We start from the raw sequence: 15903 nt of genomic DNA on the forward strand, positions 1-15903 counted from the left end.
AGTAATCTTTCCTCCACAGAAAGTGCATAACCATATTCCCCTTCCATCTGTTAACCACCCTGGATATTATCTTTGATACTAGAAATGATTCTTAATTTAGTTTTTTTTTTTTTTAAATTATTATTACTATTTTTTTTGGTAGACATACAGAATGTGCACTGTATAAAATAAGATCTCAGGATCTTTTTTCACCTGCTCACGCTTCCAAGCAGAAACTCTTTGTCTCTCAAAAGAAATCACAAAAAATAAAGTTGATGCTTGCTTTGGTGTAAGTTACAAAAATTAAAAAGGGCAAACCCAGAGTCTCTCAAAGCCAGCTCTTTAAGTGATTAGGGTGACCAATTCAGTGCTATAATGTCACAGAAAGAAATGTAGAAAGTGAAGATATTGTGAAACAGAATCTTTGTTTCTTAAAGAATGAATGAATTTAGCAATTAATAGTACTACTGAAGGATTTATTAAAATATATAGAGTTAATTTTTGAAACTTGAGAAGAAGAGACTAACTCAGTTTGTTGAACTCTATTAACAGTTTGTGTCATAAATAAGTGTGTGGAGTGATAACGTCCCATAGATATACATAAAGAGATGAAAAAACTGAAAGAAAACTGAAAAGAAAAATTGACCAATATGAAACTTGAAATTAGGAAACATATTAGAATTTTTAACAAGACATTTCAAGGATCCACAAAACCACTTTGCCTCCTGAACTCCTTTCTTCCCAGAAAAGTGTATACATCCCCAGAAAAGTGTATACAGCTGGGTAACACAGGTAACACTGTAACATTTCAGTTTTGCAAGTAGCCTCATCTGGCACAGATTAACTGATGCAAAAAATGCCCTTTTGACGCTTAGCTACTCATTTCTCAGCTCCTCACTTCACACTCTCCTTTAAGCAAGTGTTCAAACCATTGCAAAATGACCCCTTCAGGGAACTGATGGATTGAAAACAAACTGAGCAGGGAAGAAATAAGGACAGTTCAGACCATAGCAGCGTCTCATCTGGTTTCATTTCACAGTCAGCAGTAGTGGATAGAAGGGAAGGAAAAGTTTTCTCTAGTGGCAGGATTATATTACCTTTAAGTGCTAGTGGAACTATAACATATACTTATTATTTCAAATAGTTTGAATAGGTGTCTTTTGCAAATTATAATAAGCCTTAAAATGTCACCAAGTATAACTATCATCATGTCTGCTGAAGGTACACCATTCTGTTGGCAAAACAGTTTATATGCTATATCTAGAGAAAGAGATTTTGCTAGTTCACAAATAAAATAAGCAGTTTCAGTTAAACCATGCTCACACTTACATTTCAAATATATTTCTGCATGGCATTGATTTTCTAATTTATTTAAATAATGGACTTGGCTAATATTTCTGAACTGGCAAAATTACTAACGTGACAAGAATTTCTGATACAACCCAAGACTACCCCTTGTAGTAGCCTGTATTTCAAGGCATACAAATAGCCCTAAGTACGTGTGTGCAAAGCTCTGCCTATCTCAGGGTAGGGCGAGGGGTGAGGTCTCAACAGTGGCTTCTCTGTCATGTACTTGAAATAGATAGTTCCAAACCAGTCTAAGCAATGAAATGTAGTAGGGAAATCTGTGTACGATAGCTATAGGTTGCCTGATTTATATTTGTAAACCAAATTTATATTCCAGTAGGCAACTGACCGATGCCCTGTTCTACTAGGAACTTTGCAAACCCTGTACTGGGGAGAATTTTCTCCTGTATGTCTTATGTAAAAACAGCATGAGAAAACAAAACAGACTGAATATTTTAAAGTAAAATAATGTTGCCAAGATCACATAAAAGAACAACTGCCAGACCCAAAGTTTCTTTCACTTCTGACATGGTTAGATTGCCTCTAAAAAAAACATCTGTGGACTTAGAATTTTATATTTAAATACTTAATTGGTACAATGTATTTATCAGCATCAAGACTCTAAGATAGCCCCCTTTCAGGGGGTACTCAAAATCAAAACTTGAACGTTTACATGAATGAAAGAACTGAACACATAGCATCACTCCAGCACACACACATCTACATAGCTCGTACCTTCAGTGGGAGGAGGACTACTGCAGAGAATGGCCAAACATAAACATCACCTTAGTGAACGAAGAGGAGTGGCACTGGTATGGGCGGCTGGCCCCGTAAGCTCTCAGTGAGCATAAGCTGGTCTGCATCTTAGGCACAAAGCCAAGATTATCAGGTCACTGGATCAAGTGTCCTCACCAAGAGGGAGACACGATAATAGTTTTCAGGACTGAAAATGTTATCCCTGAGTCTCCTACAACTTCTTTTAATAATTTTGGGTAGCCTTAAACAAGAATTTTGTTTTTATCGCTATATATCTTATATGGAAATCAGGTGAGGTGGATTTAAAAAATAACAGTATAATATTCCTTAAAAGAAAGGTGAAGACTCAGAAGGAGATATTATTGAGCACATGCCTAGGCTGCCCTGATCAGAACTGAGTATCTCCTGTTCTATTCCGGATCTCTGCTGCAGCAATTTTCACTGCTATAAACAGCTGTTTCATAGAAAGACTAAAAGAAGCTACATCAGTCAGTCAATTGCTAAAATCTCTTATTTTGATCCAATACATGCTGACAAGATACAGGAGACATCTATGTACAATCAGAGCAAGCAACTACTCCAGTTGCTGTGGCATTCCCTACCTTTTCCATTTCTTTATTTTCTGCCCATTTTACTAGAAAACAACACAAAGGAGTAAGAAGAAGAAATCTCAGTTTAGATTTCATGAAGACTGAAAGCTAAACCAGGTTATGTTCCTGTGCCAAAGCCAAAAGAATTGTCTACTACTGCATTTCAGCTCTGGGAAATAATTTTAAAATTTAAGAGCCCAAGTTGTTAATCACGTTAACTGTAAACTACAAAACTGCATAAAAAGAGTATGAGACATTTTACGTTTAAAGCACTGAAGAATAATAAGTTTCCACCTGTGAACATACTAATAATGCTGTTAAGAATATGATGTGCTTGACTCAGTGCCAGAGATTTCTTAAGCCTCTGCAATTTCTTATCTGTCAAGAAGCACTTTTTAGCTACTGAGGAAAAAAAAAAAAAAAACATAAAAAGGCAGAAAGAGAGAAAGATAGAAGAAAAAATACTGCATTAAGACTTGAACGAGATTGTGAAAATCCAGTCACTTGACTCATTTACCATCGGGCTACATATATATTGGAAAAAATATAAAAGCCCAACATTGCATCAGGAAATGGATTGTACTGGATGACCTCACAGAACTTACCCATCTGTGCTATTATTAATATGATGCAGGCGCTGTGAAACAGAGCTGGCAAAGAAATGGGATGTTATCGGAGAGATGATGGATAAGAAGGGAGAAAATAATGCTGATAGAAACAATTACTTGGTATAACAAGCAGGACATACTGTAAAAGCATCATGATGTAATGAGAGGAAGATAAGTTGATGCTCCTAAAAGTGAAATTATTAGATTTGTAGAACTGAAAAAGTAACATCATGGAAGGTTTTCAAGCCGAGCAAATAAATCACATCACATTGAATAATTTATCTCATGCTCTGCTCAAAAGACATTCTCTAAGCTGATTACACTTTCTCTAGATTTCATGCTTTAAATTCCTGGTTCCCATCATTTTCTATGAGATTTGGACGGGACAAACTGATTCAAACATTTTGCCATATTAGATATGTGAAATTCACACTGGTTTTTAGATATCTTAAAATTAAAAAAAAATAAATAAATCTCATCCTTCAAGACTCAAATAATATTTATAGAAGAGTGCATCTCAGGTTTTAGAATAAGGCATTTACAACACATCCTTCTGTTTAGTTTTGTCATATCTGGAAGGACTGTGAAGTTTGGACAACTTTTACTATTGCATCCAACAGTACCTTTTCTCATTACAGAAAACAAAAAATCTATGAAATTCATGTCTAGGAGAGCTTGAAACCTGTTTTAGTGAACATTTGCTAATGAAAATTGTGTTCCTCAAATGGATAAAAAAGGGACAAAAACCACACAGCTATAAGTGGTGAAATAGTTCCTGAAAGGTGTTAGTTGAAAATTCTCCATGAAGCACTTGCACACTTTCTTTCCTAGGAAGGGACTGAGAGAATGAGAGGAGCAAAGGGATTAAAATAATAAAAAATAAAGCAGGTAAATCATGCCAGGCAGAAATCAGAGAAAAGTTTATGCAAAATTCAAAAAGTGGCACACTGACTGCTGTAGTGGGTCTCTGGAGAACAAGCTCAGTTATTTATGCAGCGCCTGTTCAGCAACACGCGCTGTTTAAAGCTATTTAACTTGCATAACTTTGTACCTACGCATAGTAAGAAGTGACCTGGACTGCAGCATGTTCCCAGAGGGAAATGTGAAGAGAATGGACTCTTAAAGCATCTCAATAATCAAGATAGTTTTCATTCTAAGCAACAGATGTGTCAAGGGACAAGACCCTTCTTTGGATAACAAGTAATTTTGGATGATTAAGGTTCAGACAATTACAGTGACACTGCATGTTACAAAATATTGAGTAAAGCATGCATATGCTCTACAACAGTTAGATGGAAAAGACATATCCTGTATGACATAAGCAGAGAGAAAATTAATGGTATTCAACACAACTCAGTCTTAAGGAAACTGCAGGTCTGGTGAGGTCAGCTGAGTGACACAGATGACAGCCCCAGGTCCTGTCCCTGCCTCCATCAGGCACTCCACGCCACTCCTCCTGCAGCATGCAGTCCTACCCCATCATGTTGCTGACACTGCGGCCTCAATCATTTGCCCTGTCAGCTGTGTGAGCCCCCTCAGCCAGGAGCCTCGGTGAGAAGAGCCAGCAGCTCACCTCTGCCACCAGCACTGCGAACAAGGTCAAGTGAGAGAGAAAGCAGATTATTTCAAAAGTTTGACTTCCAGTGCTTCAATTCTACCCCCGGTCTATGCTGTCAACACCTTGGCGTTCTGAGAAACAGGAAGAGTACAGACCGCCTTAAAAGCCGGCTCAGTTATCCCTTGCCTTCTAGTAGGCTGCAAACCCATTCTCCCTCTCTAGTTTTATCACACTGCTTTGGCCATTTAAACAAATTGCTGCAAACCCACGGGTGAGCTAAATGCTCAACCCCACCCTGTGGGAGCATCCCTCGCCTGGCTCTCCCAGCTGGGTTCTGTGCAGTGCTGGAGCTGCCATCTCACCTGCCTCAGCCCCACAGGCACTGCCACCTGGGCACTACCCAAATCCAGTTATCAGAAAAACCACAAACAAATGGAGAGAGAAGCTTTAAATGACTGGTTTTCAGGAGGATTCTGCTGTGACGATTTCACACAGAGTGACCTCATCTCAGTGGCTGTACATGTATTGCCCAGTGGAATAACAGCACACTGCCAGTTTACACAGTGGCAAAGGATCCAGAGGCCTCTTCTCTTAGAGGAGGGTCAAACAGTACTTTATTAAAAGGAGAGGGAGGCTTTGATATATTTTTAGCATCACTGTAACTATTAATTTATTTTCTAATATATGCAAAATATGCTGTGGCTGACAATGACAATTTTGAAATACCAATATTTTCAACATTAGCAGTAAATTAGACTCTAATATTGCAGGAATTGTTCTAGGATTGCACAGAAGAGTTTTTCAAGAAAGTTGCTTTTGTAATGTTTGGCCTTTTCTGCTTTTGGATTTCTTGAGAGACAGATTTTAATTGGCGTGAACGTTCATAGAAATTGAACATCAAAGATGTTATGAGAAAGAACTCGTAGGCAATTAATTTTACATCCATAATGAAGTTTGTTCACAGCAGAAGTGTTTTAAGTGTTCATTCACCCTGGGACCAGAAACAATATGATAGGCTAAGCCAATCACAGCCCAAATCACAGCCTTGGTGGCGGCTATCCAAGTGAAATGTTTGCATAATCAATTTGCCATTAATTCATAAAATTAAAAACATATTCTAAGAAATCAGCATACAAAATGAAATGTTTCTGAGTAACGGGTTCAGTGCAGCAAAAAACAATCTACATACAAATACTGCAGTGGACAGCAAAAAGGGTAACGTTACAGGACAGGCTAGCAAATATTCTCACTCCCCAGTGCCATACAACTCAAAAATAAACACAACATCTCTCTAATATTTTCCTAATAGAAAGTAATTACCAAAATATTTTCCTTTTCTTCTTTTCCTTTTCTTTTAGAAAAAGTTAACCTTAAAACCCTTAAAAGTTAAAAAGGAAAAAAAAAAGAAATATGTTTTTCACACTTTCTTGGGTAAACATTGTGCTACCAAGTAGCAGCAGTGAATAAAGTACAAAATCTGAGTCTCAAAAGAGTTCTTAGGTATTTTAAAGGTCACTCCCTTTTCAGAGAAAGACTTTTTCCAGGAAATAAAATTCTTACAAGTCCAACTTTCTCGAAAACAAAAGTTACACTGAAGCTTGTAAAAGTTTTAAAATAATGCAGTATTACACTGAAAGCTTTGAACTACTATTCTCCTTGTAGCCTAGTGGGTTTCTCTCTTCATAGATGAAAAATGTGCTTTGTTTATTCATTTAAAGTTCAGTGCTTGGGAAGTTCTGGCACTGCTTTCAACTGCTAGAGAAAGCCAGGCATCATTTTTAGGTTGACTACAATATAAAACAAACGTAAACAATAATTTCAAAACAAAGCTGGAGTAGGACAGAAATTTTCTGAACTGGTACCCACACAAAGTTGTTTAGAGCAACAGAGCCTTAAGAGTATCAATGCTCAAATATGTATTCATCTCCTATAAATATTCACAAAATCAAAGCGACTCATGAGGGAAAAAAGATCTTTCAATTTAGGATATTAAATATTTTCTTTTTAGCTGCTGCTTCCCATCATGCTTCTATGCTGTTGTACTGACTTTGTGTAAATATAAATGCATTTTGAAATACATAAAACCATGTGCAAGTGCATCTTTAATAGTTTCAGCCAAGAAGGAATTGTTTTTTAATGCAGTTTAGACGTAAGTTAATTGATATTGAAAATACATTGAGTAACTGAGCTCATTTGGCTTGCATGTCCACCTATCATCTAAAATTTTCTTTTCTTTGCTGAAGAAACAAACATTTGAAATCATGATCAGAGGGTCCCCAAAGCTGTAATTAGCTGTTAGAACAGACTGCTTGCTTTCGGTCAGTGCTGTGTCCAGTTCTGGTCTCTGCAGCTCAAGAAAGCCAGGGAACTTTTAGAGTGAGTCCAGCAGAGGGCCAGAAAGATGATGAGGGGCTGTGACATCTCCCTTATGAAGAAAGGCCGAGAGATCTGGGAGCATTTGTCCTGGAGAAGAGAATACGGGAGGGATAGGGGAATCTTACTGATGCTTATAAATATCTAATGGGAAGGAGTCAAAAGGATGGGGTCAGGTTCTTTACAGTGGTGCTCAGCAACAGAGCAAGGGGCAATGGGCACAAATGCAAACATAGGAAGTTCTGCATGAACGTGAGAAATACCTTCTTTACTTTAAGGGCAGCAGAGCATGGAGCAAGCTGCCCAGAAAGGTTGTACAGTCACCTCGGGAGATATTCAAAACCGGGATGCTTTCCTGTGTAACATGTCATAGGGAACCTGCTTTAGCACAGGAGTTAGACCTGATGATCTCCAGAGGTCCCTTCCAACCCCTGTGATTCTGTGATTTGGTGTAACATTTGGATTATTTTATGCAGTATGTTTTTGTCAAAATTTATAGTCATAAAGCAATAAAACACTTGATATTACTTCCACTTAATATAATGTTATGCATATATAAAAAGATCACTATTATAGTATTACTGTACATGAATATTTTAACACATTATCTTCATGTAAAGTGTTTACAGATCTGCACAGATCTCATACAAACATATCTTGCTCTTCAAGGTATTACCAATACCAGCTACTAATCCACATTAGCACCGCTCATTTCCTTTACACTGTTATTTCCTCTGTTTTTAAGCTGAGATCAGACAATGCAGTCAGCAAGTGGGCAACACCTGTGACACCTGGAGATGTTCTGAGACAAATACAAATTGTTTCTCTTACATGTAATTAGCAGCTCACTAAGAAATTCTAATAGCTACATTAAGACCCGTAATCATCTGATTTTCACAGATCAAACTTCCATGCGGATTCTATTGACGGATTTGTTTCCATGACCTTTTCTGACTTGAGATTTTGTGAGCAAATTTCCCCAGCTTTGAGAGGAGAGCATACTGGTTGCTGCCAAGTGTAGCTGAAAGCTTCTGTCAGTGTCAACGTGCTAACAGCCACAAGGTGAAATGTAATACAGCTGGGTTTTAGAGAAGGTTTTAGAGAGCATTCTAGTGTAGCATTTCATTGTTTTGCCCAAACATGATACAGAATATCCAACACCTTGGGCTCCATTTTCTTGGACCAAAATACTTTGCTATCCTGGTAAGATACTTCATTCATTCTGCAAATCTTTGGTTTTCACAGTTTTTCCAAAACACAATTTTGTACATTTCACCTTACTTATATTTAGAGGATCCTACATTTTCAGTAACTAGAGCAAAATAATTCAAGAACTATTGCACTAAAAACTGTATGTGATTTCTAAAATCCATATACAAAGTTGCTTTCAGCAGAATTGTAGGATTCAGCTTTTACTAAGGTTGCTTTGTTTTTGTTTTTTTTTTCTATTCAGAAACCCATTTTTAGCACTTATATAACTTTTGAAGAGTAGGACAAAAGAGGTATTGCAGAAATGACATGGAACAGAGCAGAAAACTGAAAGATTATACAGAATACTAAAACTTTAATTTCTCAAGTTTCATTCCAAACTGAATTGAACCAAAATACATTTGGATTGTCTGCAGCAGAATATCCCTATACATAAACAAACTCATTTTCTCCTTCTTGCATTCAATGTTGAAAATACTCAACTCCCATTAAGCAAAACTTTTCAACTGCACTACTTGATATTGCAATTTTGAGCAGAGGAAGCATACTGAAGATTAATGAGAAAAATGGCATTTATCCACACAATCTGTAGTATCAAGGGAATGAAAAAGGTAAAACTCAGCATCACTTGAGCCCAACAATATAAAAAGCATGAATCAATGCAGTAAAAATACAGCAGAACTGTAAGTAAATAAATCTTACACACACTAATGACAGTAATTTCAAAGCCTAGTTTATGTTTCTAAGCACACTGTACAAGGATTCCCTGGTTATGTGGGGCCAGATACACACCATAAGATTGTGCCTACTTCCAGTGTAGGAGAGGGAGCAATCATTTCACGTAATCATTTTTACTAGTACAAATAATTCACTCAACTCTGCTGAAGGATAACACAAGAAGTTCAAAGTCGTAACTGACAAGTTTACTTCAGTTGCTTGTGGATTAGAGTTTTGTCCTGGTGATTTCAGTGAGGTAGATGATGGTTCCAAAGAAGTTTAATCATAAGGACACAGTATGTTTATTAAGCTGTACTCATCACATAATATGAAAAATCTGAAGTAGAAAGGGCCTTAGATGATTTAATCAACCATTTCTTTTCTTATGAATCAGAAGTACATTTGCATAGCCTGCTCTAAAAGACTTCCTAAACTGTTGCTTTCTCAGGTTCCCTAAAAAAAATAAAACTTCAATGCTACTGCACTTTTATTATCAAGCTCTAAGCACTCAAATCATCACTTGATGTTATACATGTTTTTCATCTTCCATATAGACATGAAGATCATCTTCATTCCTTGTTGCAGTGACTACCATAGATCTAAGGAATTATCATGAGTCCAGTTAGCTTCCACTGCTTTTGCCCCAAAGAAATACTGGTTTTGCTCCCTCCAATCATTCATGAGTTCTATTCCAGACTTTTTCCAATTGATCTTAATTTTTTTAAAGTGTGATGACCCCAACTGAACAAAGGGCTTTTTTTTACCAAAAGTTTATCTAGGTTTTCATGTTGTTCCTATTTAACAGTATCTTCTTTATGTACTGTTGTCTTTCTTGTGAATGCATATTGTATCATTCTTACCCACTCACAGTTTCCAGAGATGAATTCTCCTAATTCCTTATGTTCTTATCCTCACGTCCAATAACCTCACCACAATGAATCCTACTTCTGCCAAAACAACAGAACTCTTCTCTAGATCACTGAGATCTCCATGAGATCTAATCTTATCCTTTAACACTGTAACAGTTAATTCTAATCAATTTGGTATCATCCAAAACATTTAGTATCTACGTTTTCTATTCCATTACACAGATGATTCTGGAAAAAACTGAACAAAAGCATGGACAGGACATAAGTCACCTTTAAAATACCCCCCAACATAGACTCTAACGACTTCCCTTCGTCACAGAAAAAGGACAGAAAAGCTTAAACTGGTTTTTACTTGAAAAGCTCCCATCATCAGTTGCTTGCTTTCTTTCATCATCTCCTTACAAACAGCTTTGTGAGACAGGTGTTCAGACAGCCAGAAGATGACAACACAACTAAGTTTATCGTTCACAAGTATGAATGTTCTTCCTCCCATTTCTCTTACAGGTTGGTCCTACAATCCCCAACAGAGAGGGTTCTGCATTGAGCCACCATTATTTAGACTACAGGTTTTAAATTTAAGATTATAAGTTACTGCGTGAGTTCCAAGTCCAGGTACATATGCAGCATAACTGGGTACTCTAAATTCAGTACTACAAATAAAAACTAGTTCAAAAAGATAATTTTTCAATATTATGACCATATGAGCATGATTTATTATTTCAAAACCGATCATTTTATTTACATTACTAAGTAAGATTTATGAAATATTTTAAGCTACAAGTTTTCCCACCAATATTTTTTTTAGCACTTGCCAGTTAAGCAGATTAAAAACTTCAGGCCTGTGTGAATTGCAAACATCTGTAGAACAAAACAAAACAAACAAAATAATCTAATGACCTTTAGGTGGCAATTTTTTCCAATTACACACTTAAAAGTATTGTGCAAACACCTTTGCTTATAACAGCAGGAATGCACTCTGTACTGCAAAAGCCAGAACAAGTTATTATGACTTGCTGAGGAAATGGAGGGATATCACAAAACAATCAACTTCCTTTATTGATTTTACACTTAGCTCATACTTGCTCGCTCTCTAAATGTAGTTCAGCTCACATTGGGAAAAGGGAATGTACTTCCGTGACATCATTTTTCACTGGCAAATGCTCATTTGCTGAAAGGTCATTTCTATATTAAAAACTTGAAAGCAAATAAAAAAAAATCGTGATGAAATTTGTCACTATCGTAAAAACATGCTCAAGGATATAAATGAAATAATGTTTTGTTATTTTTTTCCTACTACTGTTACAATAAAGCAGAAATTATTAACACTTTCAGATAAATAGGAATGCATTCTTTAAACTGCTTCAATAGACTTTTATGATTGTGACACGTTATTGACAACCAGAATAAACCAGAATCATTTGAGTTAATTCTCTGAATGATAAGAGAAGTGATCATGATTTATCATGCCTTTTGGCAGTGGTGTAATCCAAACCTCAGCCAGTTCATGGCTATGGAATGCCTGCAATTGAATAGGCATTATAAATGTTCAATATCAAGTCAGTGCTTTAAAATTTCTCAGTGATACTTCATACACAAGCATACTTTTTTTTTTTTTTTTTTAACTCGTCTCCCCAGAGCTTTCTTGCATATAATGGAGTTGTTTGTAATTTCTTAAAGAAATTAAGAAATTAAGAATCCCAATTCACATTTTAACAGTAGTTTGCTAGTAAATTACTGCTTTTGAGGATGGATGATGTTTGGAAATGGAGGAAACTGAGACAGACTTGGGGGTCCGGTGGATGTAAAGCTTGATATGAGCCAGCAGTGAGCACTTGTAGCCCGGAAGGTCAACTCTAACCTCAGCTGCATGAAAACAGGGATGACCAGTAGGAACAGAGAGGGGATTGTCCTCCTCTACTTTGTACTCAAGATGCTCCATGCGGAGTAACTGTGTCCAGGCCTAGGGCTCCAACACAAGGAGGTCATGGAGCTGTTGAGTTGGTCCAAGGGAGGCCATGAGGATGCTCAAAGCACTCGAGCACCTCTCCTATGAAAACAGGCTGAGGGAGCTGAGCTTGTTTGGTCTGAAGAAGAGAAGGCTGTGGGGAGACCTCAGTGAGGCCTTCCGCTACTTAAAAGTAGCTCATAATCAGGAGAGAGAACAATGTCTTACATCAGTAGATAGCGATAAAAAAGGGAAGAACAGCTTTAAACTAAAAGAGAGTAGATTCAGGCTAGATGTTAGGTAGAAGTTCTTTACTCAGAGAGAGATGAGGTATGCCCCATCCCTGGAGATGCCCAAGACCAGGATTGTGGGGCAGTCTGATCTGGTGGATAGCAATCCTGCCCACAGCAGGGGCTGGAACTAGATCTTTAAGGCCCCTTCCAGCTCAAAGCATTCTATGACTTTATGAAAATTTAGAATCAACAAAACTACCCCAGATCTATTGGCCTAACTTACTTTCAGTCCATTAATTTCCAAGAGAAAAAGATACTTTTGCCCCATCATTGTAATGTTATGGTAAGCACACTCAGTAATGCTATCTTTGGTAGAAAGAACACCAGGAAGTCCATCTGAAAACTTCAAACAGTATTTGCACTTACTGTGAAAAACTTAAATCTACAATTTTCTTCCACATTAAAAGGTCCAGCTGCTTAAAGGAAATTTATTTTTAGCTTTATCTCAAGGCAGGGCAAACAAGCAGTTTCTTACTGCAACATAAACTTTACATTAAAAAAAGTTTCTACCTGTGAGTGTTAATCAAACATCAATTGTATATGATCAGAGGACATTATTAAGGCTTGTCTCTATAGAAAATGATATCAATTTTGTCATCTTCATGCCATAATTATGAGTAATATATTGTCCTATGTGCCTACAGCAGTGTTTGATGCATTGATCACCACATCTCTGCTCTTACATCACAACTGACCGAGATCTTCAACTATACAGTGAAGGCCTCTTTCTCCATGCAGGTCAGTAAAATTATGTCAGTTTTCATTCATACAGATCTCTGAAGTTGTTGCACAGATGAATAGCATCCACAGAATTTTCATACTGAAAACAAGACTCTTTCAGAGTACTTAAATATTAGTTAGAAGCATGCACTTGTTTCACACATTGTGAACATCAAGGCATGAACACATCCTCATTACAAATATCCAGGTAGAGTGTCTACGTTAATTCTCATAGAACAGCTACAACTTATAATAATAATGAGGGCACAGAAAGCATTTCAGAGAAATTCTTAATTACATGCAAACAGAAAATTGAAGTACACTCAGTAATTCGGACAAACTATGGATTTTTGAAAGTCACACAAACTCATTATCCTGTTTTGAAAATCCAGTATTGAAGAACCATTTCTGTTTCCTGGTGAAGTCCAATTTATCTCAGCAAAGAATATAATCAAGGTGTTACATTTGATCTGCTTTACTCAGAGAAAAAGTACCCATCCCTGAATATCCTACTGCAGATGCAGAAGGGCTGGAATAGGAAGAGAGATTTTAGGCAATAGATCTATATCTTGGACAGTGAGTAACTGGACAAGAATCAAGAACTAAATTGTTACGCACTTGCACTTTCTGCTGTCACTGTCCAGTCATCCCTTTTCTAAATCCTTTAGTAAGAGCTCTCTCGTACGTATTTATACACTACCACTTCTGTCATTGATTTTCCATATCTACTACAGAATACTAGATGATAATAACAAGATGTAGAGTCTGACATTATTTATTTTAAATACACCATAATAAAAGGAAGCATACTGTATGTCTCCCCAGCCCCTATAAAATAGTTTAACATTCAGAGAACTATGCTTAACGTAATATCCTTAGCTCAATAACTGGGATACCAAAAATGTAAAAATAATAACAATAATCATCTCTTCCAATTGCCTTCTACTTTTACTATTAATTGGAACCTATAACCTGCATTACAAGTAAGAATATGAAAATATTTTCCTGACCTTAAAGAACAGCTAAATGAATCAATCAATAAATCCTCATCTCCAAACTGTCAAAAGATATGGATTTTCCTTTATAAAATAAGTACTTTGAGAAATAGAGTTTGATCTCCATTTTACTGGTTTTGTACTGATATTAGTGCATTAGCTTCAGAAGAGTTATTCCAGGTTAACAAAACCATGAGATCAGAATCTCTTCCTCAGTCTTCTGCAGATGTGATGGAAGTGAAAAGCTTACTTGCCTGGACCAAGCCTGGAGCTAGTCCTTTATTATTGCAAAGAAATACCATCCTGTTTCCAAAGTGTCTCAACTGCCTGGTCTATAACAGTGCCAGCAAAAGCTTCTGTATACACCAAAGTCTTGTACATAAAAGCCATAATCACAGTCCCAGAGGGAGAGGGTTGACTTCTGCTAGCATTTGATGTATGACAGAGTAAGAGGGTTAACTGAGGTCAACTGGAGGAAGCATGTGGTGGACTTGAGGGTTGAGCAGATAACTGTTTGGGATAGACTTCATGCTGACTGTGAGATAACCATCAGTAGCGATCAATAAGCAAAAGCAAAACCGCGAGAGTTAAGAAATCATACAGCAGGAGCTTAAAAAAAAAAATCAATGTTTTTTTTTTCTCTCATCCAACAAACTACTAGCAAGATTATATTTGGGTCAATGTCACTCAAACTTTTCAAATCACTGTGGTTTCTTGGACCTTCTGTTATACCTATTGCTCAGGTCCCTGTCATACCTATGGTCTCAGGTCCTCCCTAAAAATGAGGAAAGTTAACAAACCAGAACCAAGCCTAACTCAGTTTTCCTCTCCTCTACCACAGGTTTCACACTACCCCTCACACAGACCCTGACTCTGAGAGTGTTTTGATATTTAAGTCCATTTTGTTATAAACAAGATTGCAGAACAAATATGTATTATATTATTTTTTTTCTTTGACTTTGTCATTGGGATTATTACTAGAACAAATTGGCCACTCTCGTGCTATCAAATTAGGTAGTTTAATACAAATTGACAATGTGATGTGTCTTTGGAAGAAAAAGTGGTTAGGTCAAATGACCTATGCTAATATAACACAAAACCTCTACAAAGTTCATCTTATATTCTGTACTTTCCCATTTATTTTGCTCTTCATGTGGTCTAGTAAATCTAAACAAAAATATATAAGTTACTACAAATATGAATCGTAAAACTACAGAAAAAACTACAGAAAAATAAAACAGGCTAAAAAATATCACGGCTATGGCGTTCTCCACAATTTCTACATTTAATACACTAAAAAGTGAAGAAGAAATTGTTATTTCAAAAGCACTTGTCTTTTCCCCCACTAAAAATAATCAGGAACATTCATCATTAAATCTAAGGCTGATAGCCATGTTCACACTGGAATTTCCTTCCTATAATTAAGCACCTAATCTAGCTGAAATATGCGTAAGAATGGAAGGGGATTTAACCCACGCTATGCCTAAAAAACATGTATGGACACAGAAAGGCCCCCCACTGACAAGAAACACCTAGCACATGGTATTAAATCTTAGAGCTGGAGGCACTGTGACTCATAGCACAGTCCTACAGCTTTAAGATTCCAGCTGCAGTTGAGATTTTTTCACTGAATTTTGTCCAATATTAGGGGGCATTACAGTTCATAATGCACTGTGTAGAAACACAACTCCTTCAGACAATACCTATATGAAATGAAAGCATTTTGTCAGTAAGCCAGAGCTTTGTTTTGCTAAGCAGATCACATAAACCAAGAGTTTTATTCCTGAATCAACTAAACAAAGAAGCCCTAGAAGGCCCTCCTGAGCACTGGTGCTCACACTCAGTATGTGTTACCTAACCATTACTGTAAAGCTTGCAGATGTCATCTGTTCAAGCATTAGAAAGAGGAAAAAAAAAGAAAAACAAAGAAATAAACACCAACAT

The 15903-nt window shown here is 36.8% G+C and overlaps 1 long non-coding RNA gene across 1 annotated transcript in view; it reads right to left on the reverse strand.

Annotated features, from left to right (window-relative positions):
- Positions 1-6386: 6386 nt before the first annotated feature.
- The window catches only part of LOC149915887 (uncharacterized), a 68557-nt gene continuing 59040 nt past the window's right edge, over positions 6387-15903 (reverse strand). Inside the window, exon 3 of the long non-coding RNA XR_016471413.1 lies at positions 6387-7301. This is a non-coding gene — a long non-coding RNA (uncharacterized LOC149915887). The remainder of the gene's footprint in view (positions 7302-15903) is intronic.

Source organism: Phasianus colchicus, chromosome 15 (assembly GCF_987193195.1).
Source record: "Phasianus colchicus chromosome 15, bPhaCol1.hap1.1, whole genome shotgun sequence".
Lineage (NCBI taxonomy): Eukaryota > Metazoa > Chordata > Aves > Galliformes > Phasianidae > Phasianus > Phasianus colchicus.